Source organism: Etheostoma spectabile, unplaced genomic scaffold (genome assembly GCF_008692095.1).
Source record: "Etheostoma spectabile isolate EspeVRDwgs_2016 unplaced genomic scaffold, UIUC_Espe_1.0 scaffold00007928, whole genome shotgun sequence".
Classification (NCBI taxonomy): Eukaryota; Metazoa; Chordata; class Actinopteri; order Perciformes; family Percidae; genus Etheostoma; species Etheostoma spectabile.
Window position 1 is genome coordinate 20,785 of NW_022603538.1, and position 16,124 is coordinate 36,908.

The 16,124-nt window shown below is 38.7% G+C and overlaps 1 long non-coding RNA gene across 1 annotated transcript; it reads left to right on the top strand.

Moving 5' to 3' along the window:
* The first annotated feature begins 5,131 nt into the window (after positions 1 to 5,131).
* Positions 5,132 to 15,912, top strand: LOC116678731 (uncharacterized). Its single transcript, XR_004329385.1, has 4 exons — positions 5,132 to 5,280; positions 11,611 to 11,882; positions 13,894 to 14,002; positions 14,833 to 15,912. It is a non-coding gene; the product is annotated as an uncharacterized LOC116678731 (long non-coding RNA).
* The last annotated feature ends 212 nt before the right edge of the window (positions 15,913 to 16,124 follow it).

Below are 16,124 nucleotides of genomic sequence, written 5' to 3' on the forward strand. Positions count from 1 at the left end.
GTGTTGACATTGAACATTTAATAGTGTTCCACAGAATGCCTTTCTATCTGACCACTGTTTGATAACTTTTGAGTTTATACTGCTGAACTACACGCCGTTAGGCAAAACGTCCTATACAAGATGTTATCTGATAGTGCTGGAGCTAATTTAGGATGCGATTCCGTTAGCATTTAATTCATTACCAAGTCACAAAGTAACGGAGGACTCTATGCTATTATCCCTCCCAAATCGATCATTTTGTCGATACGGCAGCAGGCTCGCTGCGAATGACTCTCGACTCTGTTGCCCTCTAAAAAAGAAGATAATAAAACAAAGAAGGTTAGCTCCATGGTTACCACACTGAAACTCGCAAATTAAGCAAAATATCGCGGAAACTTGAGAAGATTTGGCGTTCCACCAAATGGAAAATTCTCGTTTAACCGGGCAAGATAGTCTTAAAACGTCTAGGAAGGCCTCCGTAATGCCAGAGCAGCGTACTTCGTCATTGATAGAGGAAAATAGGAACAACCCAGGTTTTCTATGAAATGACCAATTTTGTTTTAATTTTATTTTCTGAATATTAAGATTTTATTCATAATTTCTTTTCATAAATTCCCTTTTTCTTCTTAAATTATTATGTGATTATCACAATTTTTTTTAAATTCTCCTTTTTTAATTTTTATTTCAGAATACAACGATTTCATTTTTAAGTTTCTCATAGGCCTAATTACTTTCTGTTCTTATTTACATTTTTTTATTTTCTGAATTTTGAGATTTCATACTCTTTTAATGAAATTACGTTTTTCTACAATCATTTTCTTTTGAATAATACAATTTTATTAATTCTCATAAATCCCTTTTTCTTCTGTCAAATGTAACCACTTTATATTTTTATTATATACTATGTGTATTATTTAATAATAATAATAATACTTGCTGGTGTCCACGAAGTGGCGCCATGACGTCACTCACCAGCAGAGAAGTCTTTTTTTCTTAAATTGTATTATAATATTTAGATAAAATCCGTTTTCCTTTTCAAATTATTTTTATAATCTGAATACCAACATTTTATTCCAGTTATTTTAATCCATGAAACTAAATGTCCTTTAATTATTTTTTTATTTTTTTAATATTTCTTGCTGCTGCAACAGTGTAAATTTCCTCATTTTGGGATTAACAAACAATTTTTAATCTCGACTCGATTTAATTCTTAATTTTTTCATTAAATCCCTTTTTCTACTGTTATATAAAACCACTTAACTGATTTAGAAGAAGCAGAGACTGTGGCTGCAGCATGGAAGGGAGCTGCAGGTGGATCTGGATCTGTAGTTGGAGACCTCTGCTCTCTCTCTCTCTGCCCCCTCATCCTGAGTCATGGTTCTGCTCCAGGTTCCTGTCTCTTTAAGGAGGTGTCTACTTGCCTCTGTCACCTAGTGCTTGCTCTCGGTGGGAACTGTTGGGTTTCTTTAAATCTGAGTCCGGTCTAGACCTGCTCTTTATAGAAAGACCTGGGAGATAAATAAAAATCCCAGAGTCCTGGTCTAGACCTGCTCTTTATAGAAAGACCTGGGAGATAAATAACATCCCAGAGTCCTGGTCTAGCACCTGCTCTTTATGGTAAGCTGGGAGTTAAATAACATCCAGAGTCCTGGTCTAGACCTGCTCTTATGGTAAGACCTGGGAGATAATAACATCCCAGAGTCCTGGTCTAGACCTGCTCTTTATGGTAAGACCTGGAGATAAATAAATCCCAGAGTCCTGTCTAGACCTGCTCTTTATGGAAAGAACCTGGGAGATAAATAACCCCCCAGAGTCGGTCTAGACCTGCTCTTTATGGTAAGACCTGGGAGATAAATAACATCCCCAGGTCCTGGTCTAGACCTGCTCTTTATGGAAAGACCTGGGAGATAAATAACATCCCAGAGTCCTGGTCTAGACCTGCTCTTTATGGAAAGACCTGGGAGATAAATAACATTCCAGAGTCCTGGTCTAGACCTGCTCTTTATGGGAAAGACTGGGAGATGAATAACATCCCAGAGTCCTGGTCTAGACCTGCGCTTTATAGGAAAGACCTTGGAGACAAATAACATCCCAGAGTCTGGTCTAGACCTGCTCTTTATGGAAAGACCTGGGAGATAAATAACATCCAGAGTCCTGTCTAGACTGCTCTTTATGGAAAGACCTGGGAGATAAATAACATCCCAGAGTCCTGTCTAGACCTGCTCTTTATGGAAAGACCTGGGAGAGAAATAACATCCCGGAGTCCTGGTCTAGACCTGCTCGTTATGGAAAGACCTGGGAGATGAATAACATCCCAGAGTCCGGGTCTAGACCTGCTCTTTATGGAAAGACCTTGGAGACAAATAACATCCCAGAGTCCTGGTCTAGACCTGCTCTTTATGGAAAGACCTGGGAGATAAATAACATCCCAGAGTCCTGTCTAGACCTGCTCTTTATGGAAAGACCTGGGAGATAAATAACATCCCAGAGTCCTGTCTAGACCTGCTCTTTATGGAAAGACCTGGGAGATAAATAACATCCCAGAGTCCTGGTCTAGACCTGCTCTTTATGGTAAGACCTGGGAGATAAATAACATCCCAGAGTCCTGTCTAGACCTGCTCTTTATGGAAAGCACAATTATGGGGCGCCGTTTGCAAAGCGGCTCGTGCTGAAAATAACAGCAACATTTTGTCACATTTAGCTTTAAATAATGTTTAAAAAAAACTGGTATGAAATTTTGAGGGTCACTTTCTTGCACATTTACAACATATTGTCAACTTGGAAATATTTAAATAGTTAAATCCAAATATTAAATGTTACACCTAAATGTTAAAGTTAAATCTAATGCTAAATCTAAATCTAATGTTAAATCTAAATATTAAATCTAATCTAATCTAATGTTAATCTAAATCTAATATATAAATCTAAATCTAAATGTTAAATCTAAATATTAAATCTAAATCTAAATGTTAAATCTAAATATTAAATCTAAATCTAAATGTTAAATCTAATATAAATCTAAATCTAAATGTAAATCGAATATTAAATCTAAATCTAAAGTCAAATCTAAATGTTAAAATCTAAATCTAAATGTTAAATCTAATCTAAAATGTTAAATCTAAATCTAATGTTAAATCTAAATCTAAATGTTAAATCTAAATCTAAATGTTAAATCTAAAGTTTCGGGTGAAACTAAATATTTCGCTAATATGCAAATTAATGTCGGTAACGGAAGTACCAAAATAAAAGCTCGAGGAGGTCATTGTATGTTTATAGTGTCAAATAACGAATATAAATCCTCTCATCGGGAGATAGACTCTTGAACTTGGATAACCGTGAAATAACTACCTAAAATAATAAACAAAGTTGGGGAAAACTGTATTTGAAGAGTACTTTGAGTTTTTAGTGTCACTTTTATGAATGGTGGGGAATTATAGCCACTATAGCCAGCCACGGGGGGCTCACTTGGACTGGTCTGTCACGTTCGCTTGCATTAAGGTCAGCAAGAGCCTATCCCCGACCGCCCGACAAGGCACTGCGAAATGTCCAACGAATCAGCGTTAGCGAGAACACACGGCAGAGCCGTCCCGGTGGCTGAACAAACTTATTAAACAGCGACAGCGACAGCCTCAGGGCCCCGCAGGCCCCTCGGTAAGCATGTTTTCCAAATCACGGAGCTAGCATTGTCTTGTTGTCAAGTAGTAGCAAATCTCTACTGGCTAGCTACCGTTAGCTAGTTTAGTTAAGTTAGCCTTGAACAGGGTTGCTAGCTCCGTGATTTGGAAAACATGCTTAAAGAGGTGGCCTGCGGTGGCCTGAGGCTGTTGCAGTCGCTGTTGAATAAGTTTTGTTCAGCCACCAGGACGGCTCTGCGATGTTCTCGGCTAACGTGATTCGTTGGACATTTCGCAGTGTCTTGTCGGTCGTTGTCGGGGGCGGGAGGGGGATAGCTCTTGCTGGCCTTAATTCAAGCAACGTGACAGACCAGTCAAAGTGAGCCCCCCGTGGCTGCTATAGTGGCTATAATTCCCACACCATTCATAAAAGTGACACTAAAAACTCAAAGTACTCGTCAAATACAGTTTTCCCCCAACTGTGTTATTATTTTAGGTAGTATTTTCACGGTATCCAAGTTCAAGAGTCCATATCTCCCGATGAGAGGATTTATATTCGTTATTTGACACTATAAACATACAATGACCTCCTCGAGCTTTATTTTGGTACTCCGGTTACCGACATTAATTTGCATATCGCTAAATATTTAGTTTCACCCGAAACATTTAGATTTAACATTTAGATTAGATTTAGATTTAACATTAGATTTAACATTTAGTTTAGATTTAGATTTAATATTTAGATTAACATTTAGATTTAGTTAGATTGAACATTTAGATTAATTTAACATTTAGATTTAACATTTAGATTTAACATTTAGATTTAATTTAGATTTAACATTTAGATTAACATTTTTTAATTTTAGATTAGATTTAGATTTAACATTTAGATTTAACATTTAGATTTAAATTTAGATTTAACATTAGATTTAGATTTAGATTAACATTTAGATTTAGATTTAGATTAGATTTAACCATTAGATTTAGATTTAGATTTAACATTTAGATTTAGATTTACATTTAGATTTAGATTAGCAATATAGATTTAACATTTAACATTTAGGTGTAAATTTAATATTGGATTTAACTATTTAAAATATTTCCAGTTGACAAAGATTGTTGTAACTGTGCAAGAAAGTGACCCTCAAAATTTCAATACCAGTTTTTTTTAACATATATTTAAAGCTAAATGTGACAAAATGTTGCTGTTATTTTCAGCACGAGCTGCTTTACAAACGGCGCCCCATACACAATGAGATAACTTGTTGTAATTTAGCGCTGTATACATAAAATTGAATTGAATGATTTACGGATTAACAACGAACAGTTTTCCAGTTCATTATTGTTTTTTATGGACATTTGAAAAACGGAGGTCATTGTTTCTTTTAAACCAATTCATCAGACCCTGGACATCCATCTTTGAAGTCTTCATCCGTCTACAAGAAAAGTGAAGATAAAACGACACAAGATGGCGACAGAGCTCCGCGTGCTCCCCCTCCTTCATCCACGGTGCTGTCACCGGGAGTGACAGATTGAAGGTCGGCTAAGTGAAAGTGAAGTGTGTGCAGTGATTTGTTAGAGCTCCTTATGTTTTATCATCATTACCCGACTACTATGGAGCTTCTTCTGGGTCTGCTGGGTCTGCTGGGTCTGGGTCTTCTGGGGAGAACACTTTGTGATGAAAACGGTAAGAACGACTAACTTTGTAGATATGAAGGCGACAGACGGACAGAACCGGGTCTTGTGTCAGATTTAAGGATCCAGAGCACGCTCTGGGGACTATATGGTATTATTAGCATCGGTAAGACATGCAGCCGTTCCCAGCACAGGTTACTGATCGCTCCTTCAGATGACCTGGCTGTATTTTAGCCCTCATGTTGTACTCGGGTCAAACTGACCCGTTTCAGTAACTTTTTAACTAAAAACGTATGTATAATTTGATATAAATTAGGTTTGTTGACTATGAATTCCAAGAATAAGTGTAAAACCTATTATTAAAACCAGTTCAGTGTTTTTTTAAAAGCGCCAAAAGCTGGAAAAAGTGATAAATAAATCAGGACAAACGACAAAAACATCGGAAGAGCAAAATAAAATTCAATTTTGACCTGGAAGGACAAGTTCATGGTTAACGGGAAGACAACACAAGGGTTAAAGTAGCCTATGTCATAATTTGGGTTTGCTGCTCGTGTTTGAAGTTGGGTGGAAACAGGTGTGTCAAAAAGTATGATAAAAAAGGGTAAGCTGCATCAGTTCACTATGAAAACTATTACCGTCCACCCAGAACTTTTGACATTTCAAATACCCTTTTTAAAAGCCCAGTTCATCTGGGTGGGCTATAATTTGTCAGATATCAGACAGATGAATATCTCATTTTTACACAGAAACAGCTTTTCAACAACTCGCTGGGTCCTCACTTTTGTGTAAGTGTGAAAGTGCATTTCATTGTTTGTTATTGCCCCTACTGAGGGTATTTAGACAGAAAAACCACTGGGTGGTCCATGATCTGTCAGATATAAGCCTCACCTTTCAGTGGGTAACGCTTTATAACAACCATCAGTAATAGATGGTAAATTCACTGTTAATTAATCTTTAGTTAATCGTCATTTAACTGTTAGCAAACAAATTATAATTAATAATGTTTACTAATTATTAGTAGTGCTGTAAATTAACATCTTATTGTTACACACATTATATCCCCCGTGTACTATCTACTGTATCGGGTAATGATTAAAACATGTTTGTAAGCCTTTGAGAAACCATTTTTAAAACATCTATAAACATTAAATCGATAGATGAACCAGATATTTCTGACACGTTGCTAAGGGTTACTGGTTGGTATGCAGTTGCAATCTATACAAAAAATTATCTATATACATACACACATATATGTATATAATGTGTGTGTTTATATATATGCACATATATATACTGTATATATATACATATACCTCTACACACTGTGTGTATTTATGTGTATATATATATACATATGTGTGTATGTATATTTATATTTCTTTATTTACAGACTCAAGGTCCAGATGATTTAAAAACAATACAATACAAAGGGGTTCAGACCAGACACAGACATAATATATACACATATACACACAGTATGTGTAGATATATATATATGTATATACAGTATATATATATGTGTGTATGTGTGTGTGTGGTGTATTTAGGATGCAACTAACCATTGTTTTTATTGTCAATCTTTAAACTGTCTATTATTTTCTGGATCAATGGATTAGTAGTTTTGATCGAAAAAAATGTCAGAAAATGGTGATAAATGTGGATCAAATGTCTCGTTTTGTCCACAACTCAAAGATATTCAGTTTACTGTCCCAGAGGAGAGAAGGAACTAGAAAATACTCTCAGCTCGCAGCTGTACGAGTGTTACATACAGTATATATATATATATATATATATATATATATATATACACTGTTTAAATAAATGTTCTTCCAGGGCCAGCAGTCGTCGTAGTGGAAGAAGGGAGAGATGTTGTGTTACCCTGCTCCCTCAGCCCCGAGGAGGACATTGAGTCCGAGCTGTTTGACTGGAGGTCAGATGATCAGAACCACGTCTTCCTGTATGATAACGGTCTCCATTACAACAACGGCCGTCAAGGTCAGAGTGAGCAGTTCAAAGGTCGAGTCTCTCATTTTCCAAATGAACTGAAACACGGCAACGCCTCCATAATCATCAGAAATACAAAGATATCTGACAGTGGAGAGTACAGCTGTGATTTTCCACTTAGGGAGAAAATAGAAATATTTCACATCAAGCTTGTTGTTGGTGAGTACTTTTATTAGAGCTATAAAGAAAATGACATGCTTAACAGGAATGTAACGGTACTCTCAACTCACAATTCGATATTATTCTCGATGTTAAGTTCACAAAACGATTTTGTAAGCTGCACACAAAGTAAAGACATTTGTGTTTGGTAGATTATTTCTTTGTTATAACAATGATTCTTGCAAATAAATCTCATACCACTGGAAAGAAGCCTGATTATTTCCCTTTTAAATGTGCCACCTTTGTAATGAACATGCATTTGTGGGATGAGCAGCAGAGCTGAGGATGTGGGTCGCCTAAAAAGTCAAATTATCTCTGTCAATGCCAAACAGCTTTGGTTTGCTGTTGCTATGACTCTGGTTTTGAGCTTCTGGGACCCCCAGGTGCTGATTATCAGGGGCCTGATTCTGCAACCAGGGGCAATCCCTTATCTCCTAAGTCTGGGACCACTTACCTTCCAAGACGACAACGCTCATCCCCACAGAGTGTTCAACCCTCATGTTGTCTTCCCATCAATCAACAGCTTTGTTGACGCTTTTTATCAATGTTTCTTATGTTTTTGTCCTTTTTTTCCCCAACACTTTTGATGCTTTTTTCCCATGTTTGTCACTTTATTTGATGTTTTCAACACTATGGAACACTAACTTTTTTAGTTTGGGAATTTATGGTCAATAAACCTAATTTATAGGAAATTACATCTAATGTTTGAGTTAGAAATTAGGAATTATTGAGACTAAAATTAAAGGAATGGATGTTGATGATAATCACAGACTGGAATATGTCAACTTTTACTCAATACTATTTCAAAAACACTTCAATTCTTTTCAAATGCTAAAAAATTCAATAAGACACCACAAAAATACACATCAATCTGTTCCTACTTACAGTCCCAGTTGCAACCCCACCCAAGGTTATCATCTCATCTTACTCTCAATCTTACTCTGCAAGATTCCTGTGTTGCAATTTGCCTAACCCCAAAACATTTTTCTCCCTTTCTAAATAGGTCTTACACATTCACATGATAAATATTTCACATAGTAACTGCTTACAGTCCCCACAATCCCCCAACCCACCAAACAACACCAAACCCACATCCTCCGCTCTGCTACTCATCCACAAATGGGGAAATAATCAGGCTTTCCAAAGGTATAATATTTATTACCAAGAATCATAGGTTGCCGCTCTTTCTGGCTTGTTTACTTTTAGTAATTTAACTCTTTTTTTTCAAGAATACATTGATAATTTTATTTGATTTTGACACTCAGTTCATTAGCAAAGTCCAATAGTTATATACCACTATACATTTTATCATCTCTTCGCTGTATTTTGTTTTTAAACGTGGTTGAAGTCTGACATGATGCCATGGTGACCGGAGGATGCAGGTTAAGTTTACCGCAGTAGCCTACAGCCCACCAGGGCTACTTACCCACAACTTCATGCTTAGACTACATCTGCTGGAGTAAGGATGAGAGAATATTCAATAAGTGACCTTCACAGGCTACGGGGGAACTATGCACCTCCTGCTGAGCTTCTGTGCCAACGCGACATTCTCCGACGCCCAAAGTACAGTACGTCCACCGAGGATCTCAACGCAACCAAATCTACATGCAAGGATGGAAACATAATCCCGTCTTTGCCCTTTGATCCCACTCATTTGAAGCCTGGTTGATGAGCTGACCATACTGTGCTTGCCCGTCGGCCCAGATTGATGTGCACAGTCAAACCGACTGAAAGTTGGATTGTTCAACATAAAGACCCTCACCAGCAAAGATTCCCTCTTCAGAGACTTTATTGTGGACCATAAACCGGACACCTCAACCAAGCAGTCCCGCATGGATTTGTTTACATCTGCTCATCCGGGAATGTGAAACTTCTATATAACTGCTGGCTGTTAAACTCAGAGGACCCCCCCATTATTGCAGTATTGTTCTGACCACCTAAACCATCAAAGATCCTGAACTTTCAACTGTTCTTACTGCTTTGATTGCAAAGTCTCCTCATTTAATCCTGATGGGGGATTTTAATATACATATGAACGACTTTTCTAATGCATTCACAGAAGACTTGATGGACAGGCTTGACTCCTTTGACATCACACAATATGGTAACCTTCCAACCCACAGCCAAGGACATATTTTAGATCTGGTCTGTTGCTCTGGTATCAAGCCTAGCCTATCAGTACAGCTGAACTACCCATCTCTGATCACAAAGCTGTAATGTTGGACACCCATCTGTCATGAAGTCCAAGATTCAGCATGTGATGTCACATCAACATTAAAAAGGTGGAACCAGAGGAACTCACTTCTCTAATTGTCACTTATCCCTCCCCTGCTTTTGATACTTCATTGGAGGATTTAGTTGACCACTACAATGACAATTGACACACTTGCTCCTATAAAGACGCGTTTCATTTGTGCACTCCGGTCCTTGGTTTACACCTGAACTTCGGCATATGAAATCCTTGGGCTGACGCCTGGAGCGGCTGCCAAAAAAGACTGTTCTTACTGTGCATAAATACATGTACTCTGAACACCTGGTGTAGTATAAAAATGCCATCTATGTTGCAAAAACATCATACTGTGCAAAGATACTCAGTGAGGGACCATGGAAACACAAGGGCTCTCTTTCCACTGTTGATCTCCTCCAGCCACCTGATAACATAACCCAGGGGTTCCCAAACTTCAGCCCGCGACCCCACAAAGTAACGGTGCAAGTGACTCGCGACCCCCCCCCCCCCCCCCCCCATAACATTGCGCGCAAACGCGCACGCACTACAGGCGTATCCAAACATGAGCATATTGACAACACAAAATAACACAACAGCCATGACATTATTCTACAGTAATTTACTCAGTACTTTGATTTGAACTTAATCTCACCTAATGAGGTGGATGTGCAGTATGTTGGAGCACAGCAAGTTAAAAAAGCTTATATTTAATTTAAAAAAGTTTTTATATACATTACACACTAGGCCAAAAAAAAGAAAATCCCTTTTCCTATTTCGGCCATACAGTATTCGTATTTCGTGGTGTTGGTTTAATCTTTCGCAATCTTTTTGCTTAGTTACCATCAGCGTCTCTGTCAGAGAAATGTCATAAGCGGTCTGGAGTAACAACTGTGGGCATCAGCGATGGGGCGAAGGTAAAGCCAGAGTTGGTAACGCAGGCTACCACCATGAGTACTGCGTGGATGGACCAGAAGGCAGCGCCGGGCGCTCGCTCTGTGGAAGGAGCGGTACACGGAGCTAGATGGCCGGGGGCTGCCTACGTGTTTATACAACTTTATACATCCTCAAACTGCCTGGAATCATCACATCCTCTCCAAGGAGGGCACCAGCAGGGACATTGTTTGGAGGAAGTTCAGGCAGCAACTGGCAGAGGAGCTGAGACACGAGTTTAGAGGAGGAAAGGGAGCGGGGCGCGGTCCGAACCCCGGGGTGGGGGGGACGCGGTCCGAGCAATGCGCACCACAGCAGACCCAACACGGAGGCAGTGACAGGTTAGATTAGGTTATAAATGTTCAAGGAAAATACTTTTAGGTGTTTGCTTGCATTTTTACATACCATATTTTTCAGATGTGAATGGAATAATTACGTTTTACTATGCCCATGATATGAGTTATTGAACACCTGGGCAACTCAAGTGTATAATTAAACACGTTAAATTGTACATTTTGGTGTTATTTCGTTTTTCTAAAGATATCCTAACACAATACCTGCATTAAAATTGCAATTAGGTATTTATCATGACAGATTATAGAGTTTAGATGGTTCCAGTACTTTTGGAATCCCGGCAGTTGTAGTGTTAATGTTGGAGACCACTACTCGGAAAGAAAGAAAATCAAAACAGCTGTTCCCTTTTTATTTAGTTGCTTGGTTTTATTTTAAATTTAGCCACTAGTTTTATCTTGTGTTAAAATCATGGCTAACATGCTATTTCTAATCGTTTTTAAATTTTTATTATATTTCTGTAAATCAACTCGCGACCCCCCCTCTCTGGCCCACTTTGGGAATCACTGACATAACCCACCAGGAGCTCTCTGGTGAACGCTGCTCAGTCTTCCTGAACGTTTCCAATACCAAAATTGAAGCAATCCACCAGCAATTAGACTGTTCACTTACTCACCTGAAACACCACGCTCACTGATTCACATCCCGATGTCCATCCCTAATGTATAATCCTGTTATTATTTAGTAGTTATTGTTTCCACTGTGTTCCAGTTGCTGCAGAGCCAGACATCACGTTATGATGCCACAGATGAAGGAGTGTTGCTGCAGTGTGGGTTCGAGGTGCTGCTCCGAAACTTAAAGTAGAGTGGCAGGACAGAGATGGAACCAACTTCCTGCTAAAGAACTACAGGTCCCAGAAAGAGGAGACAGAGACCACATCACTCTCCAGGACTACTGTGACCCAGACCGGCTACTGTCGCTGTGTCGTCACACAGGAGGAAACCAACCGTAGGACTCATGCTGAGATTTATGTGGTTATTATGGTAAGATTCCTCCTTGAGTTGTTGATATGTTTCAGCAGCAAATGTAACTGTTATTTCTGTTTAGTCTCAGGCTGTTCTCATCAACCAGTCATACATGTAGCTACGGAAAGTAAAGCTCTGTAATGCGTGTGTATCGCACGTATTTATTACTGTCAGCAACACAATAACTGCTGCTGTACAACACAGGACGCTCAGGCTGGGGGGGGGGGAGTTCTTTTCCTGGGAAAAACTAAAGGTATGCTTTAAACCAAACCATGGTCTTGTTGTTTTGGTGTCTAAATGCACCTGCCGACCCTGCATGATGCTGACTTTTTGTTTTTGGGCCCTCCAGGCCAGAGGAAATGGAATGATATCACTCAGCCACATTCACGCACAACCCTTTATTACATAGCCAGTGGTGTGGGCCATTTGTATGAGCAATGTGCACTTACACATTATGCAAGGTGACAGTGTAAAAGAAAAGAGCAAGTATTCCCCTTCTGGGATGTTAAAAAAGAAGAGGAGACATTTTGCGCTACATCAGTGTTTTTCAGGACCTGGAGCCCTGCTGGTTTTCGTGCTCGACAGTTAAACAAATGCTAATTACAGCTGTGAAACAAGGCGAGTGTCATAGCTGATAGGATTCAGAGGATCAGGACTCAGAGCCACTGCTTTAATAAAGATGGACAGATTTTAGCCATGCCAAAATAGCCACTGATTTAATGAAGGCATTAAAGCCTAAATACTGTTGCTAAGCCTGCATAATTTACCTTAAAAAGCTAGATGAAGACATTGACGTTGATGCTTTAGGCCACTATTGAGATTATGTGCTGCTGATCTTCTGTTTGAAGCTATCAATCGCAGGATTGGCATCCGAGACAGAAATACCACTCCGCCCCCCATGAGCCGTGACCCCAACGTCTCATGTCATTCATTTGATGCATGTGCACATTACATGCACACCCAAATGCACACATGGACACAATACCCGCCCAATGGTCCAGTCTTCCCGGCTGGCCTGAGTGCTTTCTCATTACTCCTAGCACCATTTACACACTAATGCAGTTTGCCGGGGCCAAGGCACCAATAGCAGACACTCCACATTTCATTACTGGGCCCTAATAATAGGGGGATAGGAGGCGGCTGGAGAGCCCGTGGACAGAGATGGAGGGAGTGAGCAAGACAGTACTGCGGATTGAGTGGAGGGATGACAGGCTCTTTTTTTCTCCCTCCCTGAAGACCTATTTAGGACCCGTGAACACTCAACGGAAGACATCTCTCAGACATCTATTCTCTCAAATACAGACATTGTCTTTTCTCTTCCTCCACTCCCTTGGCATATAATTGGAAAGAAGCATTTGCAGAAAATGTGAGAAGCCAAGGCCCACCACGGGTCCCCTCCTGGCACGGCAGGAATCACTCGAGAGAGGTCAACAATGGGTTTCTGTCTCGCTGCTCTAGAGGGAGCAGACAGAGGCTGAGCAGAGGAGAGAGAGGGAGAACGAGGGAAAGTGGATGAGAAGTAGCAGATTGCTCGGGGCGGCTGTTCTCATCAACCAGTCATACATGTAGCTGCCGAAAGTAAAGCTCTGTAATGCGTGTGTATCGCACGTATTTATTACTGTCGGCACCACAATAACTGCTGCTGTACAACACAGGACGCTCAGGCTGGGGGGGAGTTCTTTTCCTGGGGAAGAACCAAGGGAATGCTTTAAACCAAACCATGGTCTTGTTGTTTGGGTGTCTAAATGCACCTCTTGTCCCTGCATGATGCTGACTTTGTGTTTGCTAAACTCAAATGTAACGGCGGCTGACCCAAGCGACAGCTCCCAGAGCTCTGCACCCGTCCTCACCACACGGGCCAGTGAGGACTAATTTTGTAGGATATTATATAAACTGTTATGCATGAGTTTTCATAAGATATCATACATGTACTCAAATGCGTATACGACCATTCTACTTAACATATGTAAAATGTACAAAATAAACTAACTACACTAAACTAAAACTAACTTTTTGTGATGTGTTTCAGTCTCGTGGACCAAACTAAGTACTAGAGCTGGAATTCTTGTTGGAGTTGGAGTTGGAGTTGCAGCAACAGCTTTTCTTTTACAAAAGAACATCAAGAACATCAAGAACAAGTAAGTTTCCAGTAGTGTTAACCCTAGACTAACCTTCTATTTCTATTGTGACAGCAAAGCAGTAGGAGTCTTTATAAGAAAGGGACAATAAAGTCATGATTATGTGTGTAAGAAATGCCAGAATTAACCAAAAAGGCTACTTTTAAATACAAACAGGAATATGACACAAGAAGAGCAGAACTTAGCCCAAAACAAGACAGCACAGAAGCAAAAAGAAAAGCAACACAACAACGAACAGGTTACAAGTAAAACAGAGCAGAGAGTCAAAGATTAGAAAAGACACCGCTGCTGAGAGCAATAAAAGCAGTAGGGAAATAAGAGGGGGGGAATACCTTAAATTCATATATGTCGAGATTGCAAACTAACAGAATACATACATATATAGCTTTAGTGCTGACATGTACATGTATTTACCATCCATTATTCTAGCTGCTTAGTAAAAGACTTGTATGTGTTTAATTGTGTGATATGGTCTGGGATTGAGTTCCCCTCTCCTGACCTTCTGATGGACCGGGCTGACTGAGAATAACACAATGATCTCCTGATGATCCCCTGTGACTCGATCAGCGTCTGATCTTCTGTTAATGTCCATCAATCAGTCACCATGTGGCGTGGAGCTAGGTTGTGTGAGGGACTTTATCTACTAAGCTGAAGTTTACATTTGTAGGTCTTCCCAGCTTGAAGGCTGGCCATTTTCTTTTTAAATGATCAGTTAATGTGCTGGAAGTGCAGCTGCACAACGTGCAAAAGAACTTAATGAGAAGAAAATTGATCGGTGTGGTCAGCCATCACTTTTTTCCATCATCATTTTTTAATTTAATTTCCTGCAGGTCCAAAGACAAAGAAGCATCAGCCGCTAAATAACCCGACACACAACAGCCCCACAGAGGAAACCTGAAACAAAGAAGAAATCAGACAAAGGTTTTAGGTCACACAGAGATTCCTTTGTATTGCTGAACTGACGATTGAAGTCATAATAATACAGTTCATTCATGGTGACCTTTCATGTCACTCAAGGTCACTTTACAGCAGTTAACCCTCGTGTTGTCTTCCCATCGACCATTGACCATGTACGTTTTTAATTTTCTGGGTCATAATTCTTTTTTTAAATGTCACTTTTTCCATTTTTGTCACTTTTTTCCATTTTTTTTGTCACAAACATTCAATGTTATTTTTGAAGTTTTTGTAAATTTTTCTACAATTGTTTTGACGTTTTTGTTGTTTTTTTTCCAACATTTTCTTTCACTTTTTAATCATGAAAAGGGTGTAATCTGAGGGAATATGCTAATCTAAAGAATGTATTTTAAGATGAGATTTGAAGGTGGAGAGAGAGTTAACTCTTACAGATGGTTTTCAGGACAAACTGGGCCATTAGAATATTTTTGCTGCAGTGAGGTCACTTCAATGTTAAAAATGGTTGTAAGACCTTAAAGACAAATACATAAGTAAAACGGAACATGAATCTTTCAGATATGTATTGATATCACAGACAGAGCAGTAAAAACACGTCTCATATGTCTCGGGAGTCACACTGTGAAGAAATAATCATCATAACTTATACAGTTGACAAAATACATGCATGTTGTCAAAGAAAGTCCAGACGCTTTTGCCCTTATGACATTTACTTATGCCAATAATAACAATCCAATTAATTTAAATGTTTTAAATTTTTTTATCTCATATAATGACGAAACTTTTTAAAGTAAAATGTATTGAATTTAATGCAATTATTTTGAAGCCCTATATTATTTTTATTTTGATCAATTATTTATATGAATTATTTGAAATACTTCATCAATAATACTCATTTAAACAAATGGATATAGTAGTACTAGAGAATTGCTAAAAAATGAAATGTAAAGTTATGAAGTGGGGTCAGTGTACAAGATAAAACATTTAAATTAAGATAATAAACCATTATTACCAACATTATAATTTTATTACAATTTTTTTTTACTCCATTAAATGACTTTTCCTTTTTAATTATTTTGGATTTTCTGAATATTAAGAATTTATTAGTATTTTTTCCTTTTCTTTGTCATCTTAAATTAGTTTTAATTTGGTGAATATCACGATTTTATATTGCAAATATTTTTTCCCCCCACGCAACCGGTTAAATCCC